Source organism: Pelmatolapia mariae, linkage group LG6 (genome assembly GCF_036321145.2).
Source record: "Pelmatolapia mariae isolate MD_Pm_ZW linkage group LG6, Pm_UMD_F_2, whole genome shotgun sequence".
Lineage (NCBI taxonomy): Eukaryota > Metazoa > Chordata > Actinopteri > Cichliformes > Cichlidae > Pelmatolapia > Pelmatolapia mariae.
In genome coordinates, this window is record NC_086232.1 from 10,713,720 (window position 1) to 10,729,710 (window position 15,991).

Here is a 15,991-nt window from a genome sequence, read left to right on the forward strand (position 1 = left end):
GGTTTATCCAGGTATCAGTTTGACACGGGTTGTCCTCTGTGACGTCACAGTTGGAACCCTAACGTCTCTGCGTAACCATGGTTACAGGGGGACGCTTTGGAGCTCTCATGCTCAGCAGCAAAAGATTTCAGCTTAATATATAAACACTCCAACTCTAAAACCAAGTAAAAGAAATATACTGTATATGTGTATCGTGTACTGCGTAAGCATTCATTTTCTGGAAGAGGCTGTAAAACAGACAGAGTTAAAAGATGACAGATAGCCGCCATACTAGGTAAGTTGTTGATGATATGTCGAGCTGTCAATGAGCACTGCTGTTGAGCTCTTATATACTGTTAGTCTCGTTTCGCTGGTGTTAGTGACACTGTTTTGAACTGGATGTAACATTGTTGAACTCTGATGCTTAATGAATAAACTCTCGATTTGACGATGTGAGAATGTAATTGTAACGCTGTGTTAATTTAGTCGTTTGATACTCTGTAATATCTAGTATATCTATTGGGTGTTTTGTTATAACATGCCCTGCAAAAATTTTAAGTTTTACGCTGTCACTGATTTACGACTGTTTCACGACAGTCACCTGGGGGGTAAACTCTGACGGGTGTCAGAGCAAGCTTATTATATGAGCCAGCTGTGATATCTGTACACGCAGTAGCCTTAAAATACTCATTATTCATTATTTGTCTTACTGGTGCCATTGAGGAATCAGCAGCTGCTACATGTTGTAACATGGTAGACTAATGTGCCTGTATTAATTCTGCTCCATATTATTGTGTGAAGTTGCACTGGGGAGTGGTTATGTGTGTGTCCAACACGTTCTCACTCCCAACTCGTCAAATGTGTGACGCATGGTCAGGCTCCCTCTGCTTCACTTGACGTGCAGGGTCCTCCTATTGAACACTATGCTGCTCCCTAATCGTTGTTTATTGACGACAAGAGATTTCCGCGGAAGAGCCTGTTGTTCGTATATTTATACATTTCCGAAATCACACTGTAGTGACGTGTACTGAACACAATATATTATATAATGTAAGCAACTACCTGAGAAACAGCAGATACAGCAGATAAATTAATTATAGGCTATTACTTTTGTATCGTTTATTGCATTTATGGAGGGAGAGGTGTATGCTGGGTAATGGCACAGCTAGCGACTGGGTGACTTTATTCACCCGCTTCGGCTGTTACCAGTCCATACAATGGGCGTTATTAGCAGAAATCAGTCCCATCGATATGGGCCATCCACCTGCTAGATTGTTCAGAAGGTTGTTATCATCCATCCAGATGGAGGATCACTAACAGGAGCGTGGAAGACTCCAGAATCCACTCTGGCTGGAATCCGGTGGATACAGCAGTGTTACAGGTAAGACCATTTAAACGGGCAGCATTTATAGAATGACTATTAAAAGTCAGCGAGTGTCAATATGTTAATGTGGTTATGTTAGTAATACACCGAGTGCTAATATAACAGCTTTAAGATGCATTTGTAGATATTATTACGTGTTTTACCGTCTTTATGGTGCTAGCTTAAAGTTACGGTGTAAACGTTAGCTTATATTGTAGTAAAGCTGTTACTGTTTAAACGATGTTAGGACAGAAATATTAGCTTCTGTCATTACTGATGAAGTTACTAGTTAATAAAGTTTCCAGTAAAGTGATTAATCGCAGCCACAGATTGACAGTAAATATCCAGATTAGCTTCAATGCATCTCTAATGAATATGTGCAAGTTTCAGTGCTTAGTTTAAACTGTATGATACTTATACTGACCCAGGGTCAGTGTAAAATGCAACCCTAGCTGTGTGAACAAAGCCTGGCTCTTTTAATCCTGCATGACAAACCTCAGGATGCAGGTTCTTATTACTCTTTCCTGCTGGCACACCTGTCACACCTGAGAGTCAGCTAGAAACTTACAGTGACGTGGAAAATCATGCAAAGACTGCCAGACTCTGTAATACTATAAATGATCAGTGACTCAGGTTAACACTAAACTTTAAACAGTACCTCTGTGTCTCTGTGTGTGCTGAACATCTAGGATTGAGTCAGGCTGCATCAGCTGAATCTGTTATTTGTAAATATCAATATTTTTTATTCAGGTGTGGGGATAATATGTAAGACTGCAGTGAAGCGATGTACCAGATTAATCCCTGGCCAAAGGTATCGTACTTAAATCAGACTACTGACCTAGCCACATCAGCCTTTTGTGAGGTCTGTTTAAAGTAGACTAAAAATGAACTGCAGGTTCCTGAGAGGTGGACTGTGAGCACAGAAACACATGTTCATACATACAGCTGCAGCAAACTTACATTAATTTTAAATAGATTTGTTACTCTGATGTCTGTCTCTCTGTTAGTCCTCTGACAGACTGGTACCTGTCCAGGTGTGCTCTACCTGTGACTACTGGGACAGGCTCTGGCTCCTGTAATAGAAATTTTCTATTATTCTCATTTAAAGTATTTAAGTGCTTATGCATATGCTTAGTTGTGATACTGTTATAGACTGTTCAGTGAAAGTTTCTAAAACTAGATGAACTTACTTCAGCATCAGCAGTTTGAGAAAACAACTACAGGTGCTGATAACGCCAAGGGCACAAAACAGCTTAACCATTGATCCGTTAGGTTTCATAGTGAGGCGCGTGAAGTGTGGTAGGATCAGTTTGTAACTTCCTCCCTCTTCCTTGGAATGCATAAAGGAGTAGGAGCACGACTTCTGTGGCAGAGCTGACATGACTGTGAACTGTGATGTTTGATGTGTGTTGGCTCTCCTGCGCGCAGTAATAAATAGCTTGATCACAGCTCTTTCTGTGTTGCAGACTTTATTTACAAACTTCCACGATACCCCCCACCCTCCCACTGTGAGCATGAATTGAATATTCAGAAGAAAATGAATGGATAGACTGACATTTGTTTAAATACTTCTAGAAATCTGAGCTGTTGGTGTGGTAATAATATTAGAGCTGGCAATCTTTCTTACTGAATCTCTACTGTGAGTCATGTTACCTGAGATTAACTCTATGTTTACCTGACAGCCTGGACAAATGCGCTGTGTGAAGGATGTAAATCAAATCAGATCTTAACTGCTTACATTTAAGGAGCCTGGTCATATTTAATTGTAATATGAACCAATGATTTTTTGATTGCTGATTCTAAGAGAGTGTTTGTGGAAATCCTGTTTGGCTTTTTGTCATTTTAATTCTCTTTTCCATTTTCCAGAACAGTTCTCCACAGTCGCTGTCCACATGGGTCAGTGGGACCAAGCAGCACTCTGCTAATGTGAGACTCTGACCAGCAACATCCAGCAAGACCCAGGCAGCGTTTTCTATCTCCCAGCTGGAGTTTTTTGTTTGTCTGTGACTGGAGAGTCAGATTTTTGTTGAAGCTGGAGGAACAGCCTCACACTCGCAGAGGTAAGTCAGTTTGCACAGATCCCTCCCACCCTGGCTTTTATGTGCTAGATTTCTTATCTGAAACAGTAATATTTCACTGACTGCTGCTTATACCACAGGTTAATACACGCTACTGATCCCTGATGGGAGAATCATCACCTCTGCCAACAAAGAAGCCTGGTGGATGTTTGTTTACAGACTGATGATGGGACATCATGCTCCACATCTTCAAAGTTTGTCTCTTGATTATTATTCATACACAGTAATGTGAAGTATGCTTATATCTAGTATAACTGGACCAACCTGGTGCTCTTCATTTATGGAGGCTGTTGAGTCTGAATGTTGGATGTTGTGTATCTCGTGTTCTCTGGGCTTTGTTGTCCTCAGTCTTTTTGCAGGATCAGAAAACAAAACCAGGATGACCGTAAATGTTTCTTCTCCAATTGGATGATGATAAGACTGTGACACTGAATGCCACCTTTAGTCTTGTGATGAAGCAAAGCTCAGGAAGAAGTATGATTAAATGGTACCCACATGTGTGCTGCTGAGAAGGATGTACAGGGGCACCTGCAGCCAAATCCAAGCCTCCTCAGGTTAGTTGTAGTTGCAGAATGCTATAGGACTGAGACAGCTGAGGCATCAAATGTTTGATTAAACGGATGAAAAAGAGAAGTTTCTTCCCTATAATTATCACTTTTTAAAATCTTTAGCAACTTCAAGTCTGTCAGCGTGCTGAGGTCACAGAAACAAGAAAAGAAGCTTCAGACTTCAGAGTGTTGTTTACAGTTTTCTGTCATCATGATCTCCCCTGAAGTTTATCACTATTACCCAAGCATTAAGTCCACAGTACTGTAATGACAATTCTGACTTTGGTCACGGTTGCATAATATTTTAATAATATACAATTATTTTTTGTAATTCATATTTTTTCTGTTAATCAAAAATTTACTTTGTGAAATTTGTATTTGAGAATGAAGAATGTGACAATATATTTTTGTTCAATATTTAATTTCTTTCAGTTGCAATTGTTAAATGAAAAAAAATATATATATATTCTAATTTAGCAAACTAATTTATCAAAAATATATATACATATATCTGTATTAGTTTTAATACATTAATTTGACATCTGTATTGAAAATGCCATATCGTATTCATACAGAATCAGTTTGGTATCATTGTTTGTCTGATTGCTGAAACTAAGAGCTACTTTGATCTGTTTAGATCTAAAGTATCCAAAGTTGAGCTCTAATGTTTCTTCACCCTTGTGTGTGATATGTGATTTACTACATGCTGGCAGAGCAGAGCGGCCGTTTGTGCTCACAGATGGTGACGGTGTGGAGAGAAGGTGGTGTTTCCTCAGAAGAACTAGCAGAGTCACAAAGAGCACCAGTCCATCTCACCACCTTGACTTGCTGACTGATGCTCGTCTGCACTGCACAGAGGAAATCAACTGACCGAGGTTTGTCCAGTGACGTGTTATGAAATGTATATTTGTTTTATGCTTACAGATATGTTTTTCTTGACAGAGGCTCTGCAGAGGTTAGACAAAGCAGAGAAAATATGTGCTTTACATTTTACTGTGATTTACTGGGATATTTGTTGCCTGATGTTCAGCAGGAATGGAGAAATGGAATCAAAGGGAGATGTTTTTGCTGTTTTTGTAATGTTGTGAGTAAATCTTCAGTATTATTTATTTACTTGGTTATTTTAGGAGTGTTTCTGGGTGAGGGAGAGAGGAGTCATCATCCAGGTAAAGTGACGTGGATCAGTGGATACACTTGTCTCCCCTTTAAAGGAGATACTCTTAGAGAGAGATGATCCGAGTCATCCTTAAATGTTAGTGCTTTCAAATACACAAACATTTTTAAAGGACAAAAACGAACATCCAACTTTGACTGTAATACAATTAAATCTTTGCATGTGTGTTTTCAAACTCTCAGATGGGCAGGATATCAGTCTTGGACTGTCCAACCTGCCGGAGCAGCACTGAATGATCACCAGACATGAGCATGTTCCTGCAACATTCAGCAGCTTTGCTTTTGGTAAGTAGAGTTACCTAACTACAGCAACTCTATACATATGCCATCCATTTCTAACGGCCTGGTTACTTCCTCTCAGTTTTTTTTAGAAACCATGTGGTCACCTGACCTAACACTGTTTCTTCTTCTTCCCCTTAATGTTGAAGTGTCAAATGTCAAACAGCTGGAGAAGAAACTAAACCAGTGTACTGGGATGTTTCAACAACACATGCCAGATGCTGTTCCTTCATGGTGACATCACCAGAGACGGCCCCGCCCACCTCAGGACCTCGCCATTGATCATGATGATTATAATGATGACAGCGAGCAGAACTAAGACTGTAAAAATCCACGACCAGAATGTTTAGATGCTTTGTAATTATTAATGAATACTGAGAGCCTCTTTCTGTGTTTTGTCTGTTTTGTTTTTTGTTTTTTTTACCTCATTTGTTACTAACAAAGTTCACCAAACTCACACAGTTTACATTCTGCATGTTTCCATCTTTGCAGCCACACTCTACCTACATTTAGAAAATAATCCTTAGAAATCGTCGTTTTTCTCTTTTGTAATTGATGATAATTCAGTGAATATACTGCGCTGCTTCCTGTTATTGCCTTTTATTGCGTTATTTTTTACTGCTGTTTGAATTCTCTGTGTGTTTGACCCTGTAGACGGTTTGATGGACTGCTTGTCTTCCTGTTTGTAACTGCCGCCTGTTTTTGACTAAAGATTTGGATTTCTGACTTTAACACAGCCTCTGCGTGTCCTCCCTTTGTGTCCTCTTCCTCTGTGAATGTGTTGCATGTGTCACAGATTCATTTTATTAACAGCTTTCCCACAGTGAATTGCATCAGCATTCATTCACAGCACATTTCAGAAGGATTCAGATTGATATAGTGATCTTATAGTCAGAATTATCCTGACACTGTGCCACTGTAAATTATCTTTCATCAGGTCAATTTTAAAGTTCAGTATTTCAAAGCAGGAGTTATGAAGAACCATACTGGCATTAGGACTGTAACAATATGTACTTACAAAGTCAAAGTTTTTTAATTATGCTAGAATATTGGAAGACAATCAACTTTTAGTGTTTTCTGCATATTAATTATACTGAAATAGAGATGGTGACCCTAACTGTACAGAAGTATACTAAACAACTGACAATCTAACAAACATTATTGGCCTGAGCCGTCATGCACAGTGAGTCTGATCCTGTGCTGTGAGAGTATGACAAGCATGTTTCTGGTCAGTTTGGAAGAGATAATATCACAATGTTGATCTTTTTTTCAATATTCCTTCTCTTTTACAACATAAACTGTGATCAAAGCTACTTATGTTCACAGCATGTAATAATAGTGACAGTCCAGGGCATTGTGGTCTGTTGAGCTAGGGTTAGGGTTAGCAATTCAGACATATGTAATCAATCTCTTGCTGGATATAACAAACACCTAGGAATTCATATTATAATTTGATTTTCATGAAATATTCATATTCAGTATCAGTCATTTTATATTATAACCACGTATCCACCCAGGCTCATGGTGGGGCAGGGCTCTGTCCTGGGATGCTTGAGTGAAAGGTAATGTACACCCTGACCAGGTATCCAGTCTGTCACAGTTGTTTTCAATATTTGGTTCAAAAATATGAGTGAAAACAAAAATCCAACCAGGATTCTTGCATATGATGGATGAAGTCTGTCTTTGACTGTATTGTCCAGCTGATCCATCAAACCCCCAGCAGGTGAACCTTATCATGACATAACACAGTAACAATGTAAAAAATTAAACAGCAACAGCCTAATGTAAAGTGCATTCTAAACTCCTCTTCAATAAATTATTTGGATGTGCAGTGAGTCATTCAGGACTGTAAAACGTGAACTACAGAACCCAGAGTCTTCATCATTAAATCTCTGGTTGCTTCATTTTTCTATCCTATATCAGATACTTTAAAGGTTTTAGTAAAGTTGCATTCTCATGGTGAGGCAAAGCGCTTTATGTGTGTGTGCGTGTGTGTCATGAACGGCTGTAAAAGCCCTTTAATTAAAAAACAAAACGGGGTTTGAGTTCGAGTTACGGCAGACTGGCGCTACTTCTAAATGGAACGCAGCCTTCCTACGGCGGACAGCTAATAACAGGAATCGGACGCGCGGTCCACCCTAGTCCACAGCAACCACCATAGCAACAGCCTAGCATGCCTTTAAAAACATATTCTTTCTTCATAACTATCAAAAACATGAAATGATTTGCAAAGCGTGAAAGTGTTACAGCTGCAGAGAGCTATGGCGGTATCTTTGGAAGCTGTTTGCATAGCTAATAATATACGATGTAACCATGGAGACAGTCAGTCACGTGAGCTAGCGTGTTTACTACAGTGAATAAGGTGATTGCGTGCACAGCGTCCACACGCTGCAGAGGGTAAACACATTATTTCAATATTGTTTTATATTTATATATATATTTGCCTTGTGTTGACCATCACCTCAGGTTCACCATTACAGTTTCAGCATACAAATGTACACTGTCTAAATGTGAACACATTCAAAAAAATCATGTCTCAGAAATAAGCACAGCTGTTCATGTTTGTCATTATAGTTTTATTTGTAAGAAAATTGTGAACTTCAAATTGTGTATCAAGTCAAAGAACATTTGACACGTCTGAGTCATTCCTTTGCCCTATGAGAGCTGGAATAAATATATATCCTGACAATTACAGTTGAAACAGTAGAGACAGGTAGAAATGGGATCAGATTAATCTTTGCTTAGTCAGACACGTCCTGTGTTGGCCTTAACCCAAATTTCCCTCGGGGTCAACCTTCAGGATCAATAAAGTTTTATTGAATTGAATTGAATCATATTAAAAAACAAACAATAGCACGATCCGTGTGATTTTGCATCCATTTCCAAATTGTAGTCAAGCAGCCCAGTCTCATAAATAGGTAACAGAAATGTCTCTAATGTAGACGTGTACAGTGTAGTGTAAGCATTAAAAGACCATAAAGGAAACACTACTATTTATGTGAAACTAATTGTAATAAAAAATGAGCAGGTGCTTTACAGATTTAAAAGAAAGAATCTGAAAACAACACTTTTTTTGGTCTAAGTGGTCAAAGTAGAAAACAGAACTGATGTTCAAGAACAAACCGTAGGTGCACTGATATTACACATCTCGATTGTTGTGGTGAACAGACATGTTGCTTTTAAAACCACATGCAGTGTGTGACCGTGGCTGTCCACTGAGACCATGAACGCCACTTCGCTGAAGTTTTCTTCTTCTTCTTCTTCTTCTTGCCATTAAAATGGAAGCAGAAAGAGCACGAGCTGCTTTGATCTACTGAAAGGAAAAAGCAGAACATATGAGCTGAAACCATTAAGATAGAAACAATCGTTCAATGCAGTGTCTCACGTAGCTTAGCCTGTTACAACTGTTGATACAAGCTCAGTACAGTTAACACAGTGTCAGGGAACTCCAGTGTGGGAACTAGTGGCTTTAGGTTTGTAGTCATTTAAATTTCATCCATTCATTCATTTAATTCAGGAGGAAGAAATGTCAGGTTGGTGCAGGCTGGTTACATGCATTTGGTCCCATGCTGTCTTTAACTAAATGACTTGGTTCATTTTATGGCTGGGCTGTATGTGGGGTTATATCATGTTATTTGGGCAGGAGTACCTGTCCTCTGTTAGGCTTAGAAAGTTTCTCCATAAGCAGAGCTTCTAACTCTTATAGCTTCTAGCACATCTGTATCTGTGCAGGCTGACAGGTTTTTGGTGGCTCTTTTTACCCCACACTGGTTGTGAGTGTGTAAATAGCCCCACTAGTTCTTTTGGGTTGCAGTTAACTTGGGAGGAAGGGGTGGGTCTGCCAGGAGTAGATGAATAAAAATGATCTGGGATACATAAATTTCATAATGCATGCATATATCTCTATCAATTAAACCTGGCCTGAGGGCTGCCATTTTTACATTCAGTTCTTTCTCTTAGAAATGTTGGATCTAAATAATGAATGTGTTACAGTTAAACTGACACTGGTCAGTGTAAATGGCTCATTGGGACATAGAAACCTTTAAATTAATTCCCATCACCTGATATCAAGTGTCAAACAATATCAAAGCTGTAAAAGCTGTTTACAGTCAGAATTTATAAAACTATGATTGTAAATAAATTCAAACAAGTGAGATTTTCTCTTTGCGCTGAATATCAACACTGTGACTTCTTAGACTGTAATCTTTACTTCAGCACAACCAGTTGTAGAAGTCGTCACTCCAAATGTCTTTTGATAACAAGAAAAAAATACCTTGTCAGTAGACGGCCTGAAGTTCTTCTCCAAACATCTTCTGCCATCGGCTTTGTCTGCTGGTTTGAAGACAATAAACCACAAAAAAGATGATTTAGTCACTTTGTCTGCATCATGCAGCTCGAATGTGTTGTGCAACGATGTTAAATAGCCGTCGTTATCCCTCTGCTGTCTCAGTAGGATTGTACTGTACAGCATCTCATTGATATGTGAGGAATGCTTATGTAACACGATAACAGACGTCTGGTCTTACATCATTAAAATATAACGGGCAGGAGATATTTAGATATTTTTAGATTTATATTACATTTTATAGCTGACAGATATTACTAAATAGATAAAATTTACTAAATGGTTGAAAACATGAAAAATATGTCCATAATCACAAATGACCATGAGAGCCAGTAGAATTAATTCAACTACACACTCAAAAGACGTCCTTAAATGCTCTTTAAGTGGCAGAACAAATGAACAAACAGTTAATAGCTTACTTGAGATGAAATCTGCTCAGCTACTTTGAAAACAGCTTCTAACTGGTTCCTCCTTTAACAGGATGACTGCTCAGGGGTAAGGCCATCATGCAGTCCAGCAACCTTTATGGTTCTGCTTTGATTCACCAGGAACTATTAGGTAAACCTTTCAGCTCCTAATGTGAAAGACACAGGGATAAACACAAACATTTATTAACATGTTCCACAGTCTTCCAGTTTGATTTTCTCATCCTGTGGACAACAACGTACAGAGATGCAGGTTTATTGTTAACTTTTGTAAGGTTTCTTTACTGAACATATCCAGCTGCAGCTCCACTGTGATCCTGAACTGGATAAGCACTTGAGAAAATGTGTCAATAAATGGACATACATCAGCTTACTATATTTATCCAAACAGACGGGACCAATAATGCTTCACTGAGTTAGAGACTTTAACAGTCTCTTCTATGTAAGAATGTCTCGTGCTGATGGACCTGCAAACTTGACAACAAAGGTTTTTCAGACTACATGTAGCTGTCCTCTATGTCAGCTAACACATTTACATTTATGTCACACTTATTTCTGCTTTCCCATTTTTACCATTAATGCTTACATTTTGATTGGATACCTTGAGTTTGTAAATGATCAGATTACATAATTGGAATACAATTCAATACAATTCATGTATCCAATTCAAGGTCGCGGGATGATGAAGCCTATCCCAGCTGATACAGGACAAAGACAGGCTGCCAGTTATTGCAGGGCAAAGACAATACGTGTAACAGAAAATCCACTTAAATGTTTGATATTTCTAATAATAATCATAATTATGACTATTATTTGAAATATTATTTAAAGGTTTCTCTATAAATACATTTCAATTTTTTTTATAACCCCAAAAATTATAAACCTGAGCTGTTTCAGATTCTGACCTCTGACCTCAATGACCAGGCTGTGTCCTCACTGCAGCTCCCTCTTGGAAGTACGTCTGCTTCTTGTCTTCCCCCAGTGATGACCGCCTGCCCTTAATATCACGTACTGTACCTGAGGAACAAAACAGGACAAACACTTGCCTTCATTTAAGAAGTACATTCATACAGAAGTCATCTATGGAAACACACTAGTTCATCCTTTGGGAGGAATCAGCTCCTGTGAAACATTTCTGTAAATGAACATCGTGGAGAATGAAATGAGTTCTTCAGGTGACTCAGCAGTCCCACACTGACAAATGAAACTTCTGGGGAAGAAGAATCTGGATTTTTTTGATTTCCAATCCAGTTAAACTATTAAGGATTAAGCAACAGTGCTCATCTTTGCTCTTCTGAAATCTGTGTTAAACAACAACAAACATAAATTAGTAACAAAAATACAGCTGAGTAGAGGCTTTACAAACCACCAGCAGCCATAATGCTAAATTTTAATCTTCAAATGTTTCTGAGCCTGCTTTTAACACAGAAAAGTCCCACAGTCAATGCAGCCTGACTCAATCCTAGATGTTCAGCACACACAGAGACACAGAGGGACTGTTTAAAGTTTAGTGTTAACCTGAGTCACTGATCATTTGCAGTATTACAGAGTCTGTCAGTCTTTGCATGATTTTCCACGTCACTGTAAGTTTCTAGCTGACTCTCAGGTGTGACAGGTTTGCCAGCAGGAAAGAGTAATAATAACCTGCATCCTGAGGTTTGTCATGCAGGATTAAAGGAGCCAGGCTTTGTTCACACAGCTAGGATTGTATTTTACACTGACCCTGGGTCAGTATAAGTATCATACAGTTTAAACGAAGCACTGAATCTTGCACATATTTATAACAGATGCATTGAAGCTAATCTGGATATTTACTGTCAATCTGTGGCTGCGATTAATCACTTTACTGGAAACTTTATTAACTAGTAACTTCATCAGTCATCACAGAAGCTAATATTTCTGTCCCAACATCGTTTAACCAGTAACAGCTTTACTACAATATAAGCTAACGTTTATACCGTAACTTTAAGCTAGCACCATAAAGACGGTAAAACACGTAATAATATCTACAAATGCATCTTAAAGCTGTTATATTAGCACTCGGTGTATTACTAACATAACCACATTAACATATTGACACTCGCTGACTTTTAATAGTCATTCTATAAATGCTGTCCGTTTAAATGGTCTTACCTGTAACACTGCTGTATCCACCGGATTCCAGCCAGAGTGGATTCTGGAGTCTTCCACGCTCCTGTTAGTGATCCTCCATCTGGATGGATGATAACAACCTTCTGAACAATCTAGCAGGTGGATGCCCACATCTATGGGACTGCTTTCTGCTAATAACGCCCATTGTATGGACTGGTAACAGGCGAAGCGGGTGAATAAAGTCACCCGGTCGCTAGCTGTGCCATTACCCAGCATACACCTCTCCCTCCATAAATGCAATAAACGATACAAAAGTAATAGCCTATAATTAATTTATCTGCTGTATCTGCTGTTTCTCAGGTAGTTGTTTACATTATATAATATATTGTGTTCAGTACACGTCACTACAATGTGATTTCGGAAATGTATAAATATACGAACAACAGGCTCTTCCGCGGAAATCTCTTGTCGTCAATAAACAACGATTAGGGATCAGTATAGGATTCAATAGGAGGACCCTGCACATCAATTCTCGACGCCAGGGGGGTACCCTGCGCGTCGAGAAGTGAAGCAGAGGGAGCCTGACCATGCGTCACACATTTGACGAGTTGGGAGTGAGAACGTGTTGACTTCTACTGTAAAAAATGTACAAATGTAAAACTAGCTTAACCCTGAGAACCCATGGGGTCAGAGCCAACCCCATTGGTTTTCTAGGGAAACCATGGGGTCAAATTTGACCCCATGGGTTCTCCAGGGTTAAAGTTATTAGTTTTTGCTCATTTACATTAGAGTCCTCAGGACGAATCTGTGGGAGGATAGAGTAAAGAAGTAGCTTGTGCACTGCAGATGAGGAACAACACATTTTCTCATCAATAGCTGACTGAGGTTTACTTCAAGACACAAGACTCATCAATCCATCATCAACCTAGTAAACTTTAATATACAAAATGTATCCACAAATACATTTGTTTAATTTCTTAAAGCTTAGTGCAGCCAGCTAAACTGTGATCAGAGAGTTTTAGATGAGAACTGGAGAATGTTATTTGACATTCTTGTGGGATTACAACCTTTAAATCTGTCGCCTGTCACTTTGGGAGCAGCTAAGGAGATAAAGCAGGACTGCCAAATCTTCTGTTAGATCACACATGAGCAAACAGTGACACAGAGACAGATGACAACTAATGAGATGTGCATTTACTTTTATTTTACTGAAAAAAATCAAGTTAAAGCGAGCTAAAATGTGATTATGATTAGTGTTGTCATTAGAAGAGAGTTTAACTAAGCTGACAAAATTGGATGGATGACTTTGAATACCTGCTGATTTCTGTAGATTCATGACACAGGCTCTGTGAGATATTTTTTCTACACTGAATATAACATGAAGAAATGGGAAGTGATAATTACAATGATCACACTTTAAGTATATTCATCATTAGTCTGGCTTAAGGTACACTAAACTACACCAGGAAGAAACTACTTTCAGCTGCTCCTTTGTCACAGCAGGTAGCTGTACATGTTTGATGTGTCAGAGTTTTACACTGGATAACCGTCCTGATGCAATCCACAAAGGGGATTTGTGTCTCTGGCACAAGTGAATATGTAAACCAGTACATTATGGAAAAACACCAGTACACTCAAGTATCGTGAGAATCAATAAACTAAGGGTATTTATTTTTAGCTAGAATTAGGTTGGGATTAAGGGGATTTATATAGCACCTGTGCATAAAACCATAAAACACATAAAACAGAAAATATGTAAATAAATTAAATTAAACAGAATCTAAAATTAATTACATTTTGTCTACTTGGGATCAAGAACAGGATCCAGCAGCACATTTCTCCAAAAACAAACAAACCAAAAACCTAACAGCAGCAGCTCTGGATCACTTCCTCAGCAGTGTGGGATTCATTCACAGTTTCTTCTAATGACTTTAATCACTGAAAACACTTTTATAGGCCAAACGTGTGTGAGGTCAAGGCAACAAAACACCACAGGACACTGCTTTCAACACCTTTAAGTTTCATGCAGTTGCATTTAAATTTAGTGATGCATTTTTAAAATCACTTTTGAAGAGAATGAAGAGAAGAAAATAAGAAAACACACAAATCTCCTCAAAATGAAACCTTTAACAGGATTCTTCTCCATATTCATTTAGTTCCTGTCCAACCAACGTTCCCTTCAGTAAAACCTCCTTTTAATTTAGCTTTTATGTTTGAGCTCATTGAGTTAAGTGTCTGCATCAGAAAAAAAAGGTAATTTTCTAATATATCTCTCATAGTCCACTATAACACATCCACAGTGGGATTCATTGTTCCTTCAAATAACATGTTTTATCCTCTTCCTCCTGTTTTCTACCATTACTAACTTTGCATATCTCCTGGATATCAGGCCTGTCTTCCTGCTTCTTTCATTTTAGCTCATCTCTTTCCTGGCATCATCTCTCCTCCAGCAGACTGATCAGAAACTGTCTGACTGAAACTTGAAGCTTTCTCTGGACAAACTCTTACTGTTTGTCCCTCTTTGCCACAGCCAGAGCATTTAATAACCTCTAATGTAGTAGAGATTGTCAGACCTATCAATTCTCAAACAAAAAGACATTTTCTCCTCAGTCCTCTTCATGAACCATGAATTACGAATCACAAAACCTCCATCCATGCTGTAGATTTAACAGCGCTGTCCGCACCTCCGCCACCGCTAAACTCACTCGTCCACCACACAAGAGAAACCTGGACAAATCTTAATGACGTGTTTTGCTGCCAAGCAGCAAAATGTGCTTAGATATAAAACACTAAAAAATAAAACAACATCAGCTACAAAACTTCAAATAAATTCAACATTTCCACACAACATGAAGACCAGAGAAGCCACTTACTCAAACGCTTCACACCAGCTTCATGCTCACGCATGCACACAAGACAGGGAACCGTGTGCGCTTCTCTGGGTAATCTATTACAGTGGCTCTCAAGGGGTCTAAGCCATAGATTGGGGATCCGCCAAAACATGTAATGGAACCTGGAACGTAGTGGCATACATACATACATACATACATACATGCATACATGGCATAAAAATATGTGCATTATCCGGGTTTGAGCTAATTAGCACAAAGGAAAAATATTTACGTATTTTATCAAGTAATGCAAAGGCCAAACCAGCTAAAATGAGAAAGTATGACAACAGTTACCTCGAGTTTGGCTTTACAGAGAATGATGGTGGAAGACCAAAATGTGTTGACTCATCAAAGTAGCCACCTTTGGCAGATATAACAGCTGAAGACACCGGTGGCAATAGTGGCAAATATTGTTCAGAAGGTTCTTCCCATATCTGTTGCAGAAGTTCCCATAAGTGTGTGGCACTTGTACGTTCTTTTGCTTTCACTCTTCTGTCCAGTTCATAGCAAACCAGCTCCATGGGGTTTAAGTCTGGAGACTGTGCTGGCCACGCCATGTTTTCAAGCTTAACATCTTGTTCTTTTTTCCTGAGGTAGTCCTAACATAGCTTGGACTTGTGTTTTGGGTCATTATCTAGCTGTAGATGACCCCCTGACCAATTATGCACATACCAGAAGATATTGCATGGCACTGTAGAATGCTGTGGTAGCTGCTTTGGTTCAGGGTGCCTCCATGAAACCATCATTTCACCTACTCGACAGCATACAAAGATCCTGCGTGATGAACCGAAGATTTCAAATTTTGATTCATCAGTCCAT

The 15,991-nt window shown here is 38.9% G+C and overlaps 2 long non-coding RNA genes across 5 annotated transcripts; one reads left to right on the forward strand and one right to left on the reverse strand.

Moving 5' to 3' along the window:
* Window positions 1-988: 988 nt before the first annotated feature.
* LOC134628454 (uncharacterized) lies at window positions 989-5,788 on the forward strand. Of its 2 annotated transcripts, none has more exons than XR_010093984.1 (7): window positions 989-1,360; window positions 3,209-3,402; window positions 3,501-3,974; window positions 4,682-4,843; window positions 5,096-5,220; window positions 5,325-5,426; window positions 5,570-5,788. It is a non-coding gene; the product is annotated as an uncharacterized LOC134628454 (long non-coding RNA). The 2 variants fall into 2 exon arrangements; XR_010093985.1 differs by having other exon boundaries at window positions 3,214-3,402.
* Window positions 5,789-8,021: 2,233 nt separating this feature from the next.
* Window positions 8,022-12,634, reverse strand: LOC134628455 (uncharacterized). Of its 3 annotated transcripts, none has more exons than XR_010093988.1 (5): window positions 12,324-12,634; window positions 11,096-11,207; window positions 10,185-10,339; window positions 9,694-9,749; window positions 8,022-8,733 (listed from the first exon to the last, which is right to left on the reverse strand). It is a non-coding gene; the product is annotated as an uncharacterized LOC134628455 (long non-coding RNA). The 3 variants fall into 3 exon arrangements; XR_010093986.1 differs by having other exon boundaries at window positions 9,694-9,752; window positions 12,324-12,632; XR_010093987.1 differs by having other exon boundaries at window positions 9,694-9,752; window positions 11,103-11,207; window positions 12,324-12,631.
* Between the last annotated feature and the right edge of the window lie 3,357 nt (window positions 12,635-15,991).